The 23,878-nt window shown below is 39.4% G+C and overlaps 1 long non-coding RNA gene across 2 annotated transcripts; it reads right to left on the bottom strand.

Annotated features, from left to right (window-relative positions):
• Positions 1–1,838: 1,838 nt before the first annotated feature.
• LOC146585339 (uncharacterized) lies at positions 1,839–23,129 on the bottom strand. Of its 2 annotated transcripts, none has more exons than XR_014898009.1 (5): positions 22,889–23,129; positions 21,557–21,737; positions 17,923–18,093; positions 9,486–9,561; positions 1,839–1,997 (listed from the first exon to the last, which is right to left on the bottom strand). It is a non-coding gene; the product is annotated as an uncharacterized LOC146585339 (long non-coding RNA). The 2 variants fall into 2 exon arrangements; XR_014898010.1 differs by lacking the exon at positions 1,839–1,997 and adding an exon at positions 3,429–3,639.
• Positions 23,130–23,878: the final 749 nt, after the last annotated feature.

Raw genomic sequence — 23,878 nt, 5'->3', positions numbered from 1 at the left:
CCACCCCCCCTCCTGCCCGCACTGACACCGCCCCCCACCAGTAACAGACGAGCGAGCCGGCCTGGAGCCACGCCCCCGCCTTCTCGGCCAATAGAAGCGAGCCTCGCTGCTCCGCGCCCCGCCCTCCGGCCCCGCCCCCAGCCGCGGCACGGCCCGCCCCCCAGCCCGGGGCAGGCTCGGTTGACCCGCAGCGGGCGCGGGGCTGCGGGCGGCCGCCGGGACGGGGGAGAGGGGGCAGGAGGGAGGCGGCCGCAGGAGAGGCGGCCGCAGCCGCAAGCGTTACCTCTTGCTGTCGGCGGCGCAGACAGGTGGAGGCGGGAGGTGGGGCAGGTCCGTGGCGGCAGGGACCGGGCCTGGCCGACTGTGGAGGGGGGAGGGAAATCGGGGTTTGGGTGGGGGGCGCCGAATCGATGGACCTTCCTTGCGGGGGAGGGCAGGGAGGCTGGTGCGCATCCCCGGCACGCAGAGCCGTTAGGCAGCCGTGTACCAGAAGGCAAGCAGCGGGGTAGGAGCTGCTGCTGCTTTTTCTGGATGCGTAGGAGAGCTGGGATGTTTAAAATGGATTTCCCCTTTTCCTTCAGATCAGCTCCAGTACTCAGGCATTTCCAGCCTTTACAAAATCAAGGCCTGGGCTTGCAAATTCTGTTGCTTGGGCCTGTTGGGCTTGTATTTTACAGCTTTGCCCCCAGGAGCCAAAATTATGGGTAAAAAACGGAATCCAATAATAATAAGGTCGAGCTGCCACTTTCAGGCAAACATCAAGTACCAGATGCATCACAGCACAACACAGGACTTCTGCAAGTAATGTGAGCTCCAACTCCGCTCGCACTGGCCTGGTGTGCTTCAAAAGGGATGCAGTTTGGAAGTAAATCTTGTCTGCTTACTGTGCTTTGATTCACAGTGTGGCATGGTCTTGGAGTGCATGAACTAGATCCCTTCTGGATGAAGCTGGACGGGGCGGGGGCTCCAGGAGTGCAGGTGAGGTGCTCCAGAGCGCGTCTCTGCATTCCAGCCACTAACGAGCACTCAGTGGAAAACAGACTAGCAAACATTAACTAGTCCAAGGTAAAAGGCTGTGAAATATGTGTAGTTTGGACATCAGGCCCTCAACTGTTGCATTCTACAGATCGTCTATTAGACCTCTCTGCTTGACAATGTCGAGTTACTAACTTACTTTTTAGGTGAGAAGGGAAGTCCCAGAGGGTATCTGCTGAAGCATCTTAAAAAGCTGAAAGGTGCTTCACAGCAGACTAAAACTGGTCTGAGACATGGATGCTTAAAGTCTGCCAAAACTCCCAGTTTGGATATGGATCTTCCTGTTTTATTGTGTCTGTAGTATATCACGTTATCCACAGAGATAAGGATAACTTAAAATAAAGGTCAAGTAAAGATATGACACTGTTGTCTAAAAAGTAGCAAAAGTTGCTACTTGAGGTACTGTCAGTGGCTATGGTGACCTTTAATTATTCCTCTACACTTACACCAACTCCATGATAGAAGGCAGTGGTGCTACAAGTGAAAAATTAAGATAAATTACTAAGTAATGTTTTAATGCTTAAAAATAACCAAATGAATTTCCGGTAACATATGCTAGCAATTAAAGCAATTTTTTTCTATCAGTGTGCCTTGTCATTTTTAGTATGAGACCACATTATAAGTGATGTAGTACATGTTGAATTCCTGTGAAAAGGCACAGATATATTCATTGCCATAGTAAGATCTGAGCAGAGAATTGTGGTCTTTTGGTTTTTTGTTTGCTGATTTGGGAGGACTTTTTTTTTCTTTTTTCTTTTTTCTTTTTCTTTTTTTTTTTTAATCTACACAAGAACAACTTCCTATTGTGCTTTTCACAGGTAACTAATTTCACATGCTTTGCTTGAATAAAGACAGCAGGGATCCAGTCCATAATCTTACATGCCTGAAATCATTGTAGCTCACATATCTTCTGGGTTTTTCTAGTATTCATCATAGTATCTTTCCTCATCTTGTGGTTATAACTGAAAAGCAAGAGTACAACAGTTTTTTGTTTCTGCCGCCAAAAGTCCAAGGCTAATTTCAACTCAGCTAAAAAGATGGAATTTTCTAACGTGAACCCTTGCAAATCGGGCAGGGATGTGGAAGTCAAGCTCTTTTTTTCTAACACACTCCTCATGGTGTATAATGGAGATTTTTTTTAAGAAGCTAGACAAGCCTTCACCAATAACCCAAGATAACACATAAAAAAAAATATGGTTTGCCGGGTAAAATAAGCATCTGTAACTCTGAATATAAATAAGAAGCAGGTCTCATTCATAATAAGATACATTTTTAGACATTTTTCCCATAAAAGCCAAAAAAAAAAAATTTACAAATTTGGGTCACCTAAAGGTTTTTTCCAAGGATTCCTAAGGGGGCTGTGGGGTGTTCCAGCCCAGAGACAGATGCTCGGAGAAGGCAGCCAGATTGTCTTGGCTTCCTTTTTTGGTCTCACAAACTTTAGCTGGCTCAGTGTCAGGTTGGCCCTCCAGTGCAGATCAGAGCAGTCTGATCTGTTCTGCTGGAAACTGCAGGAAGTGCCAAGTCCTACATGTGTCTTCTTTAAGGAGTGCGTATGAGTCATTGTATCAGCTATGCTTACAGGCAGCTACTGGTTTGATTGCTAACCAATGTAATATTGTCTCAGTAGAAAAGGGCTGTTTACCCATTGCACCCCTCTCAAGCCACTGACACTCAAAACAAGTATGTATAAAATTGATGTAAGCATCAATGGAAGGGGAGGGGAGGACAAGGGAATACTGAATATGTAGCATTTCCCATATGGTTTAGACAGGTATAAATATAAATACATGGAGCAAGATACTATCATAGCATTTTAGAAGAGCCTTTAAACAGACAAAAATCAATGGGGGTTCTGTCTCACTGAAAAGTGCAAAAATTGTCACACAGATAGGAGCAGATTATTCATTATTCTTTCTTGTAGTGACATTTCATTACATACAGAAGAAACAGAAACCATGAAGAAGTGAATAAATTCTGTTTCTTTCCTAGGGTCTTGAGACCAAACAATACAACAAAAGGGAGTGATGCTGTTTTTATTGTTATTGCCTACACATTCTGTTGCTTTCCCGAGAACCAAACTCTTAGTTGAGCAGGCAGTAATTTAAGAAAATATCTTACCATGAATTTCCTATATTGCATTGCATATTTGATATGTGCAATAAAGGCCGACAGTCACAAGTCTCAGGTGGTAGAGTTTGCTATAGCTACATTGACATCCCTTTACAAAGCTTTTTTTAAAATGTGTATTTTAAAATGTGTAATTTGCAAGTATTGCTGTTGAATGGGATCATTTCATTTTGACAATTGGGCTTATGATCAAGGAATAATGGCTTTGTTTCTTTCTGTGCAATCATTTCCATGCAAGTCTTTAAACTATTTTTTTCCTCCTCCATTTGATGGGTGCTGCAACCATCCTTCACCGAAATAGTAAGTGGCTCAATCCCTAAGGTTTGCCTGGTACGTGCATTTGTGGGGATTCAAGAGAGATGAGGGTTTTCTGTGCATCCTCAAAGCACAGCTGCTATTTGGTCTGGCTGGCACTTCTAAGTCAAACAGAGCCCTTCCAGGAAGGGGGAAATAACAGCAGATCTCATGCTGGGTCTGTAAGAAACATTTTGTACTGTTTTATTTAGCAAGACTTGTTTAGGTCATGAACAGTATCACTGATCTAGAACTTACCTACTGTATCTTCTCTCTGCCTTTTAGTTTAAAAATGGTGTTTACTGTGTGGCTGAGCCACTTGCTGTATATGCCTCTTAGGCATTACCACTGCCCTTTCATCTGGCTTCCTAAACTTATCCGAGTAGACTGCTAGATACACATTCTGCTTTTACAGAACCAGGACTCAGCCTGCTTACAACCTTCAAGATCGGATGTGACTGTTTTGACTTGCAGAATCAAGGAGGAGTAACTGAGCTGTTGTCATTTAGTTTTGTTCAGATAGTCTGAACTTACTTCACTTTTTATTATAACTTACACTGTTTGTGACAGTGCTGATGCCTGATCAAAACCACTTAAGTGTGCAAATCATCATCTGTATTGTATTTTCTGATGAAATAAATTGACTTTTAGCAGATGTTAGGACACTTTTGTTGTTCTTTTATGTTTCTTAATTTAATGTGCTTTACAACTTCTCAGTGACAAGAAGATAGTACACAGAATAAAGTTAAATAACATTTCTTTCCAGACTGCTATAATTTAGGCAGTATGACATTTCAAAGAACTATATATCTTTATTTCAATAATAATGACCAGTTATGGTTAATAGATTTCATTCATCCTAATATGTCCTATAGTGTGTAATAGGCACCTTCCATGTGCGTGCAAGTAACTTTGCTCATGAGGTATTTCATCTCTAAGTGTAATTCATAGTTTTACATCAGCATTTGGTAGGAGCAAGACAGGACGTAAGATGACATGATTGCAGGGTGGCTTTCTGTTGTAGTGGTTTGTCTCTTGAGCTCTGAGGGCAATTCCTGAATGTCTAGACCCATCAGAGTTTCAGTCCTCAGCTCTTCTCAGAATAATAGTACAGACATTTAGCATTATAGTGTCATGGATTGCATCCTCTTCCAAACCCTTTCGCCTCTCCCCCCACCCCAGTGGAGCTCAGGTATCCCCAGCAATGAGTTCACAGTGAAAAAGAGATTAGGCAGGATAGGCTACATTTATTTTCTCCAACTCTTTTGGTAAAATCACTTTTGTTTTCAGAATACTTGTAACTTTGCATAAGCTGCTTCCCAAAGCACATCCCTCTCTCGTTAAATAATTTCTTCATTTAAATATTCTATTTCCTTCTCTGTCTTACTTCTCCCTAGTTCTCCCTTCTATCTTGGCTGCATTTAAACATTACTATGGGACTGTTTTACTAGTAGCTGTGAATTGTTTTCACCTGTTCCAGCAGTATCCCCCACTTGAGGGTCTTTCTGCCTGTTTTATAGGAGAACAGGTTTCCACAGAAATGAAGAATCATCCTTCCCATCTAGCAGAATTGGAATTTACTGTCTTACTAAACCAAGCCTAATGGAGAGCAAAAACATTTAACATCTGTAGGCAGAATCCAGAAACTTTTTGTATGAAACAGTAATATATGACATACTGCATCTAAGACATTGCCCCACTAAAGATAGTATTTGACTAAATCAAAGATACAACTGATTTTAGTTTACCTTTAAGAAGGGGAAAGATGCATATCTTTTGTTTTAGCCTATTCACATACAGAGAAATATGCTCTTCTAAAATATGAATTTAGATATAGTAGTGAAAGAAGGTTAACACAACAATACCACAACACAGTTGAGATGCTAAAAAATCTGCCTATTGTAGCATTAAGTATATCATCATCCTTATTGTGCATAAGAGCCCTACTCTTGGACAAAATCCTTATTGGATTAAATATAATAAAAACACAAAATAAGAAGATGGTCCCTGCCCTAAAAATCCTATAATCCAAAAGGTAACAGGCACGAGGGTACTGGGAAGGGATGAGGTAGTTCACATAGCATGACAGATAATTGCCTAGCATAGCCAAATCTGTAGGCATCAAGGCAGAGATGAATTTCAGATAAAGATTTTTGAGGAAAATACTGACATAGCTTTGTGGATGTTTGTAAGAAACTCAATATGAGCACCTAGGAGCAGTATGGGTGATAACATGGATGTACATATCTGAAATTTTAACAAGTAGGAGGTAAATATCATCCTGGGTAGGCTGGATCTAAGAGCTTGAGAAATGATATGATGAGAGTAGATCACAAATGGAGTTAAAAATGAAGACAAGTACTTTACACTAATCCGATAAAGATGGGAGACCAAAGAAAGGGTTGCAAGAGAAAGGGTTAGAACTTAGGATCTTTCTGAATGGTTATGCGTGGGTAAGGCAGTACCTGCCAAGGGCAAGAAAACAGATGTTGCAGCAATAAGCATGTCACATGATGAAAATTTGGATGAGTTTTTAGTATGTAGATGAATGCAAAAACCTTATACTAGAAATGTTATGAATAAAGTCTTACTGGAATTAAGGCATAGTTTGGCTATGAGAAACAAGAAAGAGGTGGAAGTAGCAAATAAGTGACAGGCTAGATGTGATTTTCCCACAGTGATTTGGAAAGGGGATACAGTTGAAAGTGTTGTTTTAAAAATATTGTGGTTGAGGTGATGGCTAGATGTCCAGGAAAAGCAATTTTGACCCAGATTTCTTGAGACTATCTTTTGAATAAAAACAGGCTTATGTAGAGTGAAGAGATAAAAACAAACAAATTAACTAACAAACAAATAAATAATATAAATAATAAAAAACCCTACATAGTAACTAAATCATCATAATGGTAGATCACCATAAATGCTCAGGGTCTTGGAAGAGCCTCCAAATGGCAGGCAGTGCTAGCAAACTGACACATAGAAGGAGAACAAGGAGAGGCCAATTACATAAACCCAAGGAGGGTAGGTTTTCAAGAAGATAGGTGATAGGTTAGTATGTTAATAATAAAGTATTATTTTTGAAATTTTGTAAAGTTCAAAATCTGTGAGATACCTAGGACAGAGCAAATTATAGTCCATCTGTGGGGAGAAGGCCAATTTACAGAGGTTTAGTATGAAACTGGAGAAGAGCTTGGAGATGAAAGGAAAAAGAGGAGCAGTGTGTGGCTTGTGAGCAAAGGGGATCAGTATAAGAATGTTTAAGGTGAGAACTGAAGGAGGAGTGAACAGCAGTTTTCTCAGGACGGAACAACTGAGGCAAATGGAGGAGTCAGAGAAGAGAAATTCTTAATGTGTGACATGGAAGAAGGAAAAGAGTTACAGGAAGGGAAGTGATAGAAAGCAGATGTCTTCATGTAGAAGATAACAGTGAGATCCCAATGTGGAGAGTGAAGGAGAGGCAGGAATGGGGTAAGAGTGAGGATGAGTCAGGGTACCAAAAAACCCACTTGAGATGACAAGTGTTGTTCTCAAACTGGAGAATGAGAATTGCTTAACTAGGAAACTGGAAGAACTGAAGATGGAAAAAAATGAATTTGTAGAGGGGAAAGGCAGCTTGTCTCAGAGCTAGCTATTTTGGAGTAGGAGAGAGGCAAAAGAGATGGGTGAAGAGTGAAGCAGGGAGAAAATAAACAACTGTGCTTGAGATAGAAGGAGAAAGGAAAGAAGAAATGTGGGAAAAGAGAGAGACTAATACTAGTAACTACTAATGTCCTGGAGTTGTGGAAAGACTGAGTGACAAAGGATGAGGGAGAAGAGAACCTGAAATACAAAGCTGAAAAATATATAATCATTGTTTAAAAAGGAGGAGCACAGCAGCAAAAGATTTGAGAAGATATCTATTGAAAATGAATGCAAGGCAGTGAGCTTAAGCATCGGGAGAGCTGAACGAGGAATGCAGACTAAATTCAGACGCAGAAATACGCAGCAAAGGGACTGATGGATCACCAAGACTTATGTAGGACACTATGAAAAGAATATGTCTTGAGCTGAAATCAAAGAACAAGGTGAAGAGAACTGCTACATGGAGTGTAGAGAGCAAGAAAATGTCAGGGGAAAGGGGAGAGGAGTCATATGCAATGCTGCTGAAAATGGAGAAAGAGGAGAAAGGGTTTAGCCAGGGAAAAGTAAAGGCAGGCAGAGGGCAAAAGTCCAGTGTGACTACCGTGAAGTGAAGCTGCAGAGGGAAAAATATATGGAAAAGAGAAACCTCTGAAAGGCAAAGAGAGACAAAAGGATCCAGGGCTTGGTGAGGCTGAAGGGAGTGACATATAAGGGAGTAATGGATGACAGGGGTTCTTTTACGGAGACAAGGAGAGTGGGAGGAAAGAAGAGTGTGGGTGTGAAATTAGAAGCTGTGAAATAAGACAGGTAGAGGTAGCAATAGAGGAAGAGGTAGCATCAGGCAAGACAACATTTCCAAACTGGAATGGTAGAAATAAAGGTCCTAAATCCTGTTTAGCCATCTCAGTACAAAGTGGCTTTAAAGCATGGTCCCTCAAAAGATTTTTCTCTTTTCTCTTCCGGAGATCATCTTCAGACAGTTCCTCAGGTGTGTGGCCTTTTCCTTTTGGGGAGAGCACAGAGAAATGAACTACTAATTCCTCCTCTCTCCTGTTCATTGTGTTTATGAGGCACCTGGAAGGGCTGACAGAAATGTTTAATAAAGTAGTMGGTGACTGATTTAGCTGAGGGAAGGCATAGTCGTTCCAGTTTCATCCTAAGCAAATGTATGTCCCTCTGTCTCATCAAATTAGGCAGGTATGGTTGGACAATGTGCTTTCTAATGCTTAATACTAATTTGAGCTTGAATGAAGCTTACCTGGCTGAAACCAGGTTTATTTCAGCAATCTGCACTGGAGGACTCTGCCTGATTACAATACTTGTTTCCATCTTAGGGACTTTCTTGTTTCTCCAGCTGCTTCCACATAGCAGCAGCAGCAGCCATGAAAATGTCTTTCAGTGTGAGCTTTGCTTAGAAGCGGCTACCTCCTTTTCTGGATGTGGGCCTTGCCACTTCTCCATGCTTTTATCAGCTAGAGTTTGGATTTCTGTAGTGAGCTCTACACTGACCTATAACCAGAGATCAAAAGGAAGCTTCCTCACGCGAAAGTAGAACACCCACTGGCTTAGCCAGTTCCTTCCGACATGTTCCCGGTGGGCAGCCTTGGTGCCTGTGAAATTCAAAGTATTTGTTTTTAYGTGCACTGAAAAAATTTGGAACAGGATCTGCCTTCCTTGAATACATCTCTCACTCCTTGCAATAACTTGTCAGCAGGGGTTCTTCCGTTCAAGGGGATCTTTTTGCTGATACATCATGAAAATGCCTGTTGATCTCAAATCCTGAATGTTCAGCTAGGTGCTCTCGAGTAGCATATTCAGTGATTATAACTACACAAGAGCCTGGAGCGATAAAGCCTGTTTCCAAGATAAGCTTTATCCTTCCTGTTTTTGAAAAGAGGTTTGGTTGTTAGGCTAAGGCAGCCACGGAAGACTGTGGTTCTGGTTTGTTTTCTAGGAATGACTAAGGGAGAAGGCGGAGTTTCTGAYTACATTTTGATGACTTTGTTAGCAAATGCATTTCTATAATAGTACAAGAGCTTACAGAAAGCATTTTTTTCATCTTGTAAAACCCTCCTGAATTTCTACTGCTTCTTCTAACATACATCCTGTTATTTTCACTTTTAGGCTTCAGTCCTTCCATATTTGACATACAGGCATTTCCAGGAATACTTTAAAATGGAAAATTTCAATATTAGTATGCATATTAATTTCAGATATTTTCATTGTAGGCTAAGCTCTCAGGATTTCTTGTTTTAAGCAAGAAAACACCACCTTACTTAGAAGTAACAACTATATAAGCACTCAAACCATCTTTAAACTGCATTAAATTAAAAAAAAAAAAAACTAATCTGATAGACATTTTGCTTTCATGCTATAAYAAGAGATGCACAGAGGAGAGTTCATACCTTGATTGGAATAATGCATATGTGGGATTAAGGACTTGATCTGAGGCTGCATCAGAAAGAAGACTGTTGTTTGGATCTGTGGAAGCAAAAATAATTAAACTRTACATAAGCTATTTTCTGTTCAGAATAATGGTTGTCCCAGACTAGCTCCCTTTACGTGATTTCAACTGGGTCCAACCATCACAGCAAATAGTTCCTCTTGCATTTGGCTCCAGCCAAGAAATAAAAGCATGAAGAGAAATCAGGTGAGGACTGATACTCAGTGCTGCTGAAAATGTGAAGGCATGAGGCTTCAGTTCTCCAGTATCGACCACTCCCTAGTAGCTTTTCTTACCAGAACTGTGTTGAAACTATCATGCAGTTTGGTATTACCCTGTACTGCAGTGACATCTACTGAAGAAAAGTGAAAAATGCCTTCAGGAAAGCAGTGTTAGCCTGTCGTTATGAACATAATGCAATTACCAAAGCTTGAATATGTAAATACTGAGGAATTTGATCCCCTCCCCCGCCTTTGAATACTTCAAAGCTATTATTATCTGATTTTTACTCAGCACCCATCATCAAAATGTCTCCTATTTTGTTTAAACAAACAAATGCATACCTAACTAATGTATTCTGTGACTTGTTCTGTCTGCAGATAATTAATAGCTGAAAGACTGTGTTTTAGTTTAGTTTGTTCTCCACTTGAAAATGGAGTGAACCAAGTTTGTTCACTGGAGGAGGAAAGGGGTTAGAATTTGGAGGACTAGCAAATGTAGAAAGTGTTCAGGTAGACCTGGCTGGAAGCTGAGCACATTGGCAGGTGAGAAGAGGTGGAAAGGGCATGGAGGATGAGGTATTAGCACTAAGATAAACAGCTCATATTTGTATTACATTTATGTAGAGCATATTTTATAAGGTCCTTTCTTTATGCTCTCCTCTTTCCAGAAAGCACTGCTCTATACTAGAAACAAAACTGGACCCCATTTTTTCTTGACTAATGACTTGATTGTGTTACCTGTAGCAGTTTGTGGAGGAAGGTCTGTCTTGCTCTGATAAAGGTCTGTGGTCTGCAGCTAGTTCACCTGAATACTTTCATCCCTTTCTTTCAGGGGATCTGATTATGGGATCTAATCTTCCTGCCATTGGCAGCAGTGATTATAGAGCTCTGGATCAGGAGAGAAACATGAGGGAAGATTCATGCTGCTCTTCTACTCTTCTGAGGCAGATAGGATCGTGGTGTTTTGGTTGTGAAACCCACACTGAAGATAAAGGTACAAGCAGAAGAAATCCTGTAAGCATATGAACATGTCARTCTATCAATCAGCTCAAAAAAAGTACCATGGGGCTGCAAAATGTTGCTAGATTGAGACTATCGTTGCTTGAAAAGACCTGAAAACACTGATGAGAAGGTTTTATGTTTTTTCTCTGTTCTGCTTTTTTTCTAGTCTCCCAGAATGCAACACTTGCAGCCTATAATTAAAACAGCTTGCTGCTATTTGCATTTTCATGAAAAAAGCCTCTTCTAATACACCACTCTTAAGTCTCTTATTTGATACCTGGTAAAATTTAATTTCAAGCTTTTTCTCTTTGCAGATCATTTAACTCTTGATGGCTTTTTAGCCTACGTCTAGCTCTGTTTCTGAGTCACTCTCTCTTTCTCTCTCTCTCTCTCTCTCTCTCATTTTTTGTTCACCTTTAAGCCATTCTGAAACTATTGGAAAGACAGACTGCAAAGGCTGAAGCCTGAATTTAGCTATTATGTTCAACAACTCTGGCGTGAGTTTCTACACATTCCTGTTTAAAAAAATGTCTGTAGTTGAGAACCTAGTGAGGGAAATACTGGCTTCAGGCTGTTTGTTAGTTAAATAGTTTTATATGGCACTGTCAGCACATGTGAGTTGTCTTTATGGATTTAGATGCGCGATGAAAGAATAGTGTGTGGCATGATACTGTTGGAAGTGCTGTATTTGAGGTCATATATAACATTAAAATACTGTGCATATGCTATGTATGCACAGCATACTTTGTGCAGCACAGCTGAACAAGGCATCTCTTAGAAAAGTAATAGCTAGCAACAAAGGATGTCTAGCAAGTGGATTTTTTTGTTGATTCTCTCCTTCTCTTTCTTCTTTTTCTTTTTCCTGGTAGAAGCATATGGAATTTTATTTTCTCCCAATTACTATGAACTGAGAATAACAGCTCTTAAATTGGCAGTGAGGAGGTGGAAAGGTGTGGAAAAAAAATAAAAACATGCAAATCCTCTCTAACAGTCTGAACAGTGAAATACGGAAATAAAGCTTGTCATGGGAATTAACCATGGCTTGTGGATTATACCCATAATCCCATCATTCTTCAAATGATGTGTTTGTCTTAAACAATAATATGATTCTAGGATCCTTCTACAAGTGATTAGAGCTCCCAAACTGTTATAAAAAAGAGAAGCATTATCATGTTATTTACCTAGCATCAAAGTCTCTAGAATTTTTTCACCTTTGGAATTGGTGTATAAGCATAGTCTATATGCAAGCCATTGACTTTCTCTTAACATTTCCTTTTAGATTCCTCTTTGCCCAGTTTTCTCTTTTCCCAGATCAGATGAAATTCTGTGTTTTATATCATTTTGTTACCATTCTCTTATCTTAATAATCGTACTATTTAATTAGAGAAAGAGCAAGATGGTAGTAAACTTACTTTAAAATCTACTCCAACTAGCATGTGGACACCTATGATCTTCTGAGAAAGTTTCTAATTTGATTTCTCTAAGGCTAGCTCTGGAGACAATCTGGAGGTGCCCCTTGTAGTGGCCACACTATGATTGTCTTAACATGTCACCCAAGAGTCACACAAGGACTTTCTGTGCTACAGCTATCCTTAATTTTAAGAAAGAAGATTTTACAAATTGAATAGGTTAAACATCTTAATTAATCTCCTAAGCAGCCTCTATGGCCAGATGTGGAAACTAATATTCAGGAGACTACTAAAATGCTATTTTGTAAACCTAGGTTGTGGGGGGGCTGGATCTAAAAGTCTATTTTGTCACATTGAAGGACCATGGATATTTCAGCATGTGCTGGATGTGATTGTGCAGTCCTGACTGGGGGACTTTTTCCCTTCATTGAGAACGGGCTGAGGATATCCTAATGGGAGAACAGTGAAGAAAGATTTTGTGTGAGGGAGAGAAAATAGAAAGTTACCCAAAAAAAGCATGAGAAAAAGGATCTGAATCTGGATGAATAACACAGAGATATCAAACAGAGGAAACTGGCTGAGGAAATATGAAACGGTGTATGGGCCAATAGGCAGAGCTGATATGATACTCCCATCTCCTACTCCAGCCATCACTTTGGCCCCATGCTGCTGTGCTGCCACTGCTAAAGTAATGATATGTTTTTAAGCCCAATAAGCTTTTTGATCAGGCTGGCGCTTAACCAGCTTTATCTGTAGCAGTGGGATGGGGAGAAGGCCATAGCACCCAGGTGGGAATTCCTTCATCTCACATTGTTTCTGCTAAAGCCCTGCACGGGTAAAGGCAGCCTCTGTCCCTTCCCAAAGGGATTTTGATGACTTAAGTTCACTGGCAACTAAGCTCTTCTGCTGGTCCAAATCCCTTATAGCACAGAGGTGGAGGCTACTGTCTGTTTTTGCTTGGACTTTACAGGGAGCAAGCAATTGTAAATGAAGAGACTATGGAAAAGTGTGCTTCTGCAGTATCACTGTGATATCAAGGAAAGAGTTACAGAAGTTAAGACATTGGGGTCTCTTTACATGTATTTTATCTTCAGATCAAAGAATACTAAGGCAGTGAAAAGAGCACATAGTTAGGGAGGACACTGGTTACTGCAGAATAAGCTATCCTTTCGTTAGGAGATGTGCTAGGACAAAAGATGTTGTACTTAACTGGTAATACCCAAATACATGWGTTGCATACATTGATTTTACATATAGGTTAGATCTTCTAAACAATTACAGTTACATCCCTAGATTCTATATCAATTTCATCTTATTTAATCTGTTTATTTTTCTTTTCACAGGGGTTAACAAAACTTGATGTAGCCCTCACTCACACACTGCATGATTCGTGTTATCTRTCACTTAGCTTAGCCTACAGAGTGAAGCAATAGACCTAGAGAGTGTCAGTGATTCTTTGTCTTCTCCAAGGAACCTGAAATACAGAGTTTGCTGAAGGTCATACACCTTAAGCTTAGGCAGAGCTTCCATGGAGATGGCTGTGAAGCATGGGATAAGAGATGTACAGTACACTAAAAATATTCAGTTACATATTTTCTGTTGAGCAGACCCTGAAAGTTCTGGGAGGAATGCCAAAGTGATGCTGGTAGAAGAATGTATCTGAGCCATCATGTCCTTGACTGCAGGAAAACAGAAGTGTTGTTGGACCAGAACTTTTTTTTACAAGACTACTCTCTGTTTTTCTTCAGATGGAGTCATGTTAAATGTCAGATCAAAAATCTTAGAGTCACTTTTGGTTGTGCCCTTCCCATAGAAAGTCGTGTGTCAGATGAAGCTTTTAGCTATGCAGTTTGCATAGATTGCACCTTATTTATCTCATGCTTATCTCATGCCAGTACCATATGCATATTCATRGATTTTCTAGGTTTCCACTGTTTCACTGATTCACTGACAGTTAAATACTTCCAGAGTATTTGACTGAGTAAAGCATGTTGAAAATGCTGTAGTATCCTTGCTAACATAATCAGCCTGATTCTTTATATTGCAACCCCATTTAGTGGCTGCTCCAGCTTCAGTCTGTCTTAATGTAAACAGCTCTGAAAGGTTGGGTCCAAGTCATATTTGAAACCTCCTTCTTGAGCATCTGCTTAACAGAATTCTGTTGAATTCTATACATTGTCTTGTATTTTGAGGTTTTGCTCCTGTACCTGAAGGCAGGGGTTAGTGAAATTTCTGCCATGGTAGCTCTATTATATGGAACTGATCTCTGAAATATGGCTTGTTCAATTCTCCTAACTCTTCTCTTTACCTAAAATGTTAAAAATTACTGCCACAGTTGCACAACGATTGTTTGAATTGTGATGTTTGCTCCTGGTAACTCTAATGAGACTGGAATGTTTCTAGACAATGATATATTTTTGTTGATCCATCCTGGATGCGATCCTCTCTAACATGCTCTAGGTGACCCTGTGTGAGCAGGGGGGTTGGACTAGATGATCTCCAGAGGTCCCTTCCAACCTCAACCATTTTGTGTGATTCCTTTGCAGCACCTTAAGCTCCTACCGGTATTAGTGCCATTGTTATAATTACAGTTCTAGAGCTTTCTTTTTTTATTCAGCACAGCTAATGTGGAGAAATTTTCATTTTATGTCTATTTCAAAACCCTGCCAWTTTTTTCTGACATTGTAACAGGAAGATTTCTTGCTCCTTGGCTTCAATATCTTATACTGATCGATGTTTCTGAAGCTCTCTTTCATGCTTTGCTTCTAGTAATTGTAACTGCAGCTTAAATGGAATACTCATTTCACATTAGTTTCTTGTATTCCAGTGGGATTTTACAGTGATGTGGAAAAATATTCCAAGCCTTTAAAGAAAAATTGTCTGACATAAAAATTTTTTAGTTCATTTTAAAAACATTGTCTGATTGTTGACCCCTGTGAGAACTGAATTAGCCAACAGATATATGCTAAAATATTAAGCATATTTATTCCAGAATATTTATGTTGGTGTGTGACTGGAGGCAAGAACGTATGCAGCTGGTTGTCATGGTTCAYTGTGATCTCTCAAATTTCCAGGATWGGGTACTGTSTGAAAGAAAATTTWTTTTTGTGAGCTCATTAGGAAAAAAAAAACATGAAAGCAAACAAGGAGTTAATYCCTTCTCTCTAGACCAGCCTAAATTGTTGATTTTCTAGTTACTTAATTCTCCAGTTCACCAATTCTTTAATTTGATAATTTGTTACTGTCTCATACTTAYGAGCAAAATAGTTACCTAACCTGTGGTGAGAGTGCTCATCCTTCCTCCTCCATCATGATGCGGGTGTCCCCTGCATTGCACTGGGAAGCACAACCGGCTCAGCAGTCCAGTGGCTGGTGGCTCCATTCCAAAGGCTCTTTGGGGGAGCTAATGTATTTGTACCTTCCAGCTTGGAYGTTTCATCTGGACCATCCGTATTGGTTGTTCGGGTACTGGGCAAAGATTTACTTAATTCTAAAGAGTTTTGGTTTTATCAGGTGTTAACAAGCGGTTACTTCTAAAACTGCAGGAATCTGCAGCAGACCTCATTCTTTTTGTCTTCGAGTGTCCGGCATATGTGTTGCTCTCACTTTAGCTGAACACTGCTGCTCCTAGTATACATCAGGCCTTAACATGAGCCGTGTGTTCRGCCCAAATCCTGAGCAGGAGTTGAGTGCATAGTCAATGGCAGTGCTGGATAGACAGAMGTTAGTAGACCCTTAGTAGTAAATCTCCTACTCACTCTGCATCATGCTGGATTTTAAGTCACWGTTAAGAATTCTGGATTATATGGGACATTAGGTAGCTCGGAACAGGTGTATCTTTGYCTAGAGTTTGCAGATTTTTTGGAATACACCGGATATGATACTTGGAGTTGAAAGAAACCCATCTGTTTGACAATAGCTCCAGAAATGGAACCACCACTGAAGGATAGAGCCACATGTAAATTTTTTGCCAGAATGGCACTGATGGTAGCCAAAAAGCTCATGCAGAATTAGAAGACAGCAAACCAAACGCTTGTATGTGATAGAGCCAAGAAGCTTTATCAGATTGCGTACTGGAAAGGTAAACCTGAAGTTGTGGGGGAGACTATTTTTTCTCCTGTTTACCTCCTGCTGCATTCACGGAAACAGACTGTGTAAAGATTCTTTGTAAATTACACCAAAGAAACATTCATGTAATTAACGACCAATATAATTAGTTCTCATTATAGTGAAAATGACTAATAAAGCTCCAAATGCTGGCTATCCACATGGTTTAAGGGACAATATAATAAGTTGCCAACCCTAAGAGTTACTGCAGCACATCATTCTATGTAGAATAGCTAGGGAAACCATGAAGTGTCTTGGTAATTATAAAAGTGTTCATATATCTGGAAAACCACACCCATGCATAAAATTCAAACACAGTTAAAGGAAAAAATGCATGTAGAAATCTATCCTTCTTAAGTGTTTACTGATATTTAGACTGAAAGGAGAGTGTGGGGTCATTAGGACCTGTAATATCATGCATGCCAGGGCTGAAATTACATGGGAGTTCTTCAGAGGAGTGTCATTCAGATTTAATAATACTTGAAGCCACATTATCATAGCGCTAATTCAAGAAAGAGAAAAAATTCACTTGAGCTGGATCCTATTCTCCTTGTGAATGCGTCTTTGCTGGAATATATGCATCTTAGACATTTCTGATCAAATGCAGTGTCTGACTTTCAGTGCAAACGTAGTTTACCTTCAGTTTCTTTTAAAGTGTGCTAGGCTACAGCAACGGCCTTCTGAAGCCACGCAATGAGAACAGTAGTTCATTTTGATGCTATTCAGTTTGCTGCCTTTGCTGTCTGTCCTTCTACTAGAACAGACACTATTGCACAAAAGCTTGTAGTCTAATCATAAGGCTAATTATTTATCCTCCCATTTCCTGTATAGTTACTTCAGTTTTATGGAGTAAGGCAGTTTTACATACTTCTAGTATATTTTCTCTAGATTATTTTTTCCTTCAGGTATTCAAACATTGAAAATGTGCATAAAAGTGGCTTTGATTTAATTAAGGGATAGTATATGAGTTTAATTATAACTAAAAGAAGAGAGACATTATCACTTCCTTTGGTTCATCTCTGTGCAGTAGTCATTTCTCCAAATGATGCAGGAGATCTTGGGATGTTGATATATTAAACTTGGCTCAACTAAGAATTCCATGTAACCTTTTTTGTAAAGGATGCTTCATTATAACAGTTCACATCAAGAAACATTGAAAATAAAGGTTCCTGACCATACATTAAAATAATCTGAGYTTACAGTGCCTTCAATAGTGAAAACTTCCTCAGTGAATTTCTTCTGTTTTCAGAAGAAGTTTCCTGTGATCAGTACTGGATGTAGTAGTGATATAGGGATGGGGACAGTGCAGTGACATTATTATTTTCCCACTGCACGACCTCAAAAGCACTACCTGGGTGCTACAGCTCTCTTCAACACCWCTTATTATAGGGGGCTTGTATCTGCGTTGCATCAGAGGAGAAAAATGAACCACATAAACTATATACTATGTGCTATTCTATGTCAGGCTCTTTTCAGTTGGAAGCATAAAACACCCCACAATGTGGTCTCAGGTCTATGAGAACCAAAAATCAATCACAGGCCACATGATTTCCATGGGTTAATCTCCTGATATACTTCCTCTATGTGTTGGATTCTATAYATGTTTTTAAGGGACATCTTTTAACCCAGCTTTATGAATTAAGAGGGTACTATAACTTACCTGCTGCTGCAGTGTGTCCGACTGAAGCATCACCATGTCTAGCTGACCTATGGCTAAAAGAGTGGCAGATGGCATGAGGACAGCAACTGTGCCATTAGCTTGAATGGTTCTTCATGAGCTCAGGTCAGGGGCAGAGAAGACCCTATTGCACACGTGGAAATATGCCAATTTCTAAAAAAAAAAAAAAAAAAAAAAAAAAAGTTTATCTTCAGATGATCTGGATGACCATACAAATTCACTACTTAGCACAGGGCTGGTGGGAGCGGAAGGGAAAGAGAAATTCTGTGAAATCTTTTGAAAAACCAAAATAAGTTTCTCATTATGACAAAGCATCTGTAAGGAGGACATGAGTAATTTGCTGTTTACATGAGCAGTCTTGTGGAAAGACTTTTTAGGCCAATGAAGAGAGAAAGAAAGATACTCAAACAAAGTCTGTCTATGCAAAGGTATGACATTATCTAGGTAATCCATGTCCTGTCAGTGTATTACCACAACTTGCTCTCCCCTTGTCACTCTTAGTAAAAAAGGTCTTTGTCCTGTGCAAATAAAAAGACATTTAAGTGCTTCTAAGTACAACTTTGAGAGAAAAAATATTTGCTTGAGACAAACAATTGTTTTGTGACAGAACCACTTCAGGTGAAAAGAATGTAAAAACCTAAGCAATGTGTCTCTGGTATATAAATAAATGTCCTGTAATTGTCTTTGCTGAAAGTGGAGGTAATGGAGTTGAAATAATAGACTCCTTGGAAAAATGAAATCCTGTAAAGTGATAAATGTGTAAGGTCAGCTGAACTATTTGAAAGTAAATCATGTTTCTTTCCTTAGCTACTGGCATCTTTACATAAGAAAAAAGCCTTTCAGAAATTAACTCCATGTGCTCCACAGGGTTAGGAAAAGACCTGTATCAGGTATAGGATCACACCTTCCACTTCATTTCACTGGAACCCCTTCAGTGCTCTGCTTCCTGACTGGACTAGACAATTCCTAACACAAAAATGTCTGAACCRTGTTCAGACATGCTTGGCTCAGCTAAGACAGTTTCAAACAGATGGCTGGCATGACTGATGAGACCAAAACATTTTTGACCAGCTTGCTGCTACGGGGCTAATACTTCACATTCTTTTTAAGAGGTTGGGATCCTTTAAACAGATAATAGAGAAAATGCCTCATATACAAACAGACATGGTGGATCAGTGGGCCCAAATCCCAGCTGGAGCGAGCAGACAGCAGAGTACTAACTAGTAGGTAATTTCAGTGTAGAAGCTCACCCTGATCATTGATACAGCTCATAGAGGTTGCCTTAACAGGCAAGAGCTGCTAGCAGTTTCCAAAGGACTGTATGCAGCAGTAATCACATCATTTCTGCTCCACCAGAAATGGAGCATGTGTTCAGCGCTGCAGAACYTTATCACATCTGCTTTCCTGTTAGGCTTGTACCTGACAGGAGTTATACTCATGCCAAATACTTTTTCCGGCATTTCTCAGTTTCTGTTTTATCTTCCAGCCATTCCCAATCCTAATCTCTCTCCCAGCTTTCTACATAGACTCCCCCAACAGAGGAAACCCTTCAATTTTATATTTTATGTATATTATATACATGTTTTTACATATATTACGTGTGAGTATGTATATATATACATACATATATATGCACATATATAAACACATAATACAACATTGGTGCTGTGCCAGGCAGCAGTGGTATCCTGTTGTGAGGAATTCTCCAACCCAACCACGTAACTGCRGAGGAGTTCAGGATCCTTACTGCATGTAAGGAAATACTCCTCTTGTGATGGAAACATCAGCTTCTGGACACCAACAACCTGGTGCAAACACAGTGCACTTTATATGAAAGTTGAGTCTTTGTCTCAGCCTGTATGTTCATATCCCCCTTTACTTTGAATGCAGGATATTTTTTTCGCTAAGGCTTTCACTGTTTTAAGGATAACTTCACAAGCAACTGAAAGAGAACAAATACATTGTGCGAGAGTAAAGATATAGTGAAAGAATAAAGAAAAAAATGTTAATGCCAAGTGTGTAAGAACTTACATGAAAAATTACTACGAAGAAAAACACTTAAGTTCTGAGAATTCAGAACTCTGATATCTTATTTTTTATGCAACTCATTTTCTTTACTTATCTGGTGTTTCCATTAGAAATATGACTCTCTCTCCCTGCCTCCTGTTCAGCTGGTATTTTGATCATGACAGCTCTTCACCTTTTGGATGACCATTTTTCATCTTTAGTATCAAATGGAATTTCTGTCCTTTATAACACCAGAGGTTCAGGTAGTCCCATATCCTTTGACAATGATAACTTTCAAATAATTGCAAAAAAAGTACAAGGAATTGTTCCAGGCAAAAAAATAATTATCTTTCTTACCCTTATGAAGTTGATTTTAAATGAAAACTCTGAAGGAATGCTCCATACTTATAATTGTCTCTATTATAATAATCATTGTAATATGATAGTGAGGCCTTTTTAAACTCCTGCAGGTCTGCTCCTTTATGATAGCCTCTTAACTCTTCATAGTAATGTTGTATTGTGGTAAGCGGTTTCACAGCTTAATTGTGCTACATTAACTCTTTAAAGTTCTGCTATACAAATTCAGTGTACGTTCTTGTGTTTGGAATAAAAGTCAACATGAGTTTATATTCACGGTATTTTGCATTTTTTATTTCATTCATCATATATTCATCTCTACATTAGACAGTCCCATGTGTATGATCTCTCCATGTAAAAAGTCTCTAGAGAATTTCTATTTGCTTTCAGCATCTGTTTTTGAAATAATTTTATTTCCACTGTTTTTAGACAGGGGAGAATAAAACTAAGCACAACATGAAATATACCTTTGATTTATGTAATGTAAGTATAATGTCAGTGTTACTTTCATTGTTGTTTACAGACCTTTTTTTTGATAATGATTCTTTCTCTAGACACTTCCAACATGTAGCAGGATTTACCTTAGATATCAGTGGCATATTTGACTCTTTTCTGGGAAATTCTTGGAAAAAAAAAAATAGGCAGAGAAACTTTTTCTCAGCAAGCTCTTAAGAGGTATCTATTTCTAGCTTGCCTGAATGTGTATTGTATTAGTGGCCCCATCATTTCTTTCAGAACTCTGTGAACATATAATTTAACCCTGAGGACTTAACCTTCACTTTATTCTGCCATTTCAACACCTCTTCCTTTGATTCCTCAAACGTCATCTGTAGAAATAGTGCAGGGCAATTTCAGCATTTTCCTCCTGTTTTTACTCTCCTTCCTTCACAACTAAGCTTTTACTCATATTTTCATGTCTTTAACAGAGAACACTTATGTATATTTTCAAATGTTTTAGGTAACACAAGGAAGACTTCTTGTTAAAACTTAAAGCTAGTTAAAATAGTGGAAATACTTCCTTTTCTTCAATTAAACCCTCCCTTTTTCACCTTGATTATTTTTAAAGGAAATTGAAGGCAAGCTGGTATGTGTATGAGAAAGGAAAAACATAGTATTTTTCTATTTTTGTACAAAATTCTTCAATTGCAGTAACTTCATTTCTTACATTCTAAAAATAACTAAACAATAAATATCTGTTTCAAGCTTTTAATAATAGTATTTTGACACAGAGAAAGAAAGGAAATACCATTACCTTTATGTGTTACTGATTTTGGGTTATCTGTTTATTATTAATTCAAAGAGTTGCCTTAGGGAAAAGAAAATCCTTATGAATTAATAAGAAGGCTGCATTTGGCACTCTTCTGCTCCACAGCTTGAGAAATTCCCTTTGCCTTCTTTGTTCAGTCTCCTCTCTGCACACATAAAGCATAACCCTAAAGGAGAATAGGGAAGGATAGTGGATGATCAGTCTTGCCTTACAGTGAGAAAAAGAGGTGCCATTAGCCACTGCTTCTCCACTTGCCCTGACAATCCCTTGTCCTACACCCTTTCCCCCTCCCATTGCCCTTTTGCTTTCCTTTCATACTGGACACCAGCAGACCTTTCTTCCAGCACACATGAGCTGCTCCCTTGGGCCTGCAGTAGCCTGTAGGGCTCAGTTGCCAAAAAGCAGAGAAATGTTGCCTCTGGCAGGCTGATTGAATGCGACCACTGCCTGGGGTACTGCAGGCAGCCAGTGCCCAAGTCACTCTGCAGGTGGCCACTCGAATGTCCTAGTAGGCAGATGCTTCTATTTGTAATAAAGCTGAATAAACTAAATTATAACTAAATAATTAAATAAATAATTAAATGAAAACCTGAATAAGTGAAACATCACTTTATATATTCCAACTATAATGTAATTTTTTAAAAGTACAGTCTCTTCAGTAAACAGAAGCCACATTTGTGAGCTTGCAAGCAGAGTGCTGCAAGCAAACTATCTCTATTGTCATTTTAAAATACAATGCTGACAGATCTCTAACCTGACAGTAGCACTAAACAGGATTAACCACTTTAGCATCTCAGGTTTCATTTCACTGAAATGGAAATAAGTGCTGTTCATATGAAGAATGGCATTTGTCATATTATTCATGCCTGCAATGGCCTCTCAGAGTGTTATGGTCTGTCACATCATACCAAACAATGCATGATTTTAAACCAAACTTTCAGGAGTGCTTTAATGCTATTATCAGTGAAATCTTCTTTTAGTGTACTAATTGAWACAAACAGCAACCCAGCTCAAAGTGCCTGATATGCCTGACTTCAAAGCAGAATTTTGCCTTTACTTTTATGGAATATATTCATTTAGCACTTAGCCCTACACCGATTAATTGCATTCTACATCATCTGCTCTTCACCCAGGGTATTTTCACCTTATTATAACTGGTATAGTATAAACAAGACTCATACAGTAGCAATTTAAAGGCCTGATTATTTTGATGATGGATTAGTGATCTTGTAGCCAGTTTTAACAGCTCTTTTTTCCTGGCTCTCCCAGGTCACAGCTGCTGTGCTGCCCTAGAAACAGCCCAGACGGCCAACTTACTTATACTTCTGGCACTTTCCCACTCCCTGATCACCAGCTGGATTCCAGCTCGGGCTTCTTAACCCTGTTCTGGCTAGCCCTGTGGGACAGTCCATGAGCCATGCATGTTATCCAGTTTACTTCCCCCGCAAGGAAAGCTGAGGAGCCACGGGAAGTTGTCATCAGGTGCCAGCAGGGCAAGAAGACAAAAGAAAATGTCAGGGACCTCTCTATAGCAAATGGTAGATCCCACAGCAGAAGTTCTCAGTTCTGTGACATAACAGAAAAAATACTGCATTTAGAAGCTTGGATTGTGGATCATGAGGCCCACAGGCTACAAATGAGCGAAACTCACTGCTCACACTTAGCAATATGATTGTGTCAGGTTCCCTGAAAATACTGAGAGATAACATCACATTGGCTAAAAATTGTTCATTTTCTCAAAGTTTCTCCCTAGCTGGAACAGCTGTATTTGTGTTTTTTTGTTAAATCACACAGATAGGTAGTTTGAACTTTTCTTGTCAGACATGCCCACTGCATGACCAAGAATGAAAGTCATGGGTAACTGGAAGCATGAGTGTTAGGCAGCAAATCCCCCTGGACAGCTGGATAAGCCCCAGTAGCAGGGACTGGTTTGAGCAAGAAACTTGGCAGTGTTAGGAGAAAGCACTGAATCCAAAGTCAGGGATATTAGCATATCTTGTTTGCTTTATTTCTTAGGGAAGAGGGTACTCTATTTTACTTTAATTTCATTTTTACTTTTTAACAATAGTCAAAGGAGAAATACTAAGAAATAGTTAGACTTTGCTCATTTGTCAAAATGTAACCTGGAGTTAGGATAGCTGTCTTTGTGATAACTGAACAGCTTAAATAACATTCACTGCAGTTCTATATAGAAAATTAACTGTTGTGTTTGCATGAAGATTGCAGTATCCACTGAAGACATTCTTATCTATACACATAGGGAAACCAACTGCATTAAGAGAAAAAAGTGTTAAGTTGCTTCACATT

This window comes from Rhea americana, unplaced genomic scaffold (assembly GCF_003343005.1).
Source record: "Rhea americana isolate MKP2758 unplaced genomic scaffold, rheAme1 scaffold_82, whole genome shotgun sequence".
NCBI lineage: Eukaryota > Metazoa > Chordata > Aves > Rheiformes > Rheidae > Rhea > Rhea americana.
This window is presented reverse-complemented; position numbering and strand designations above follow the sequence as displayed.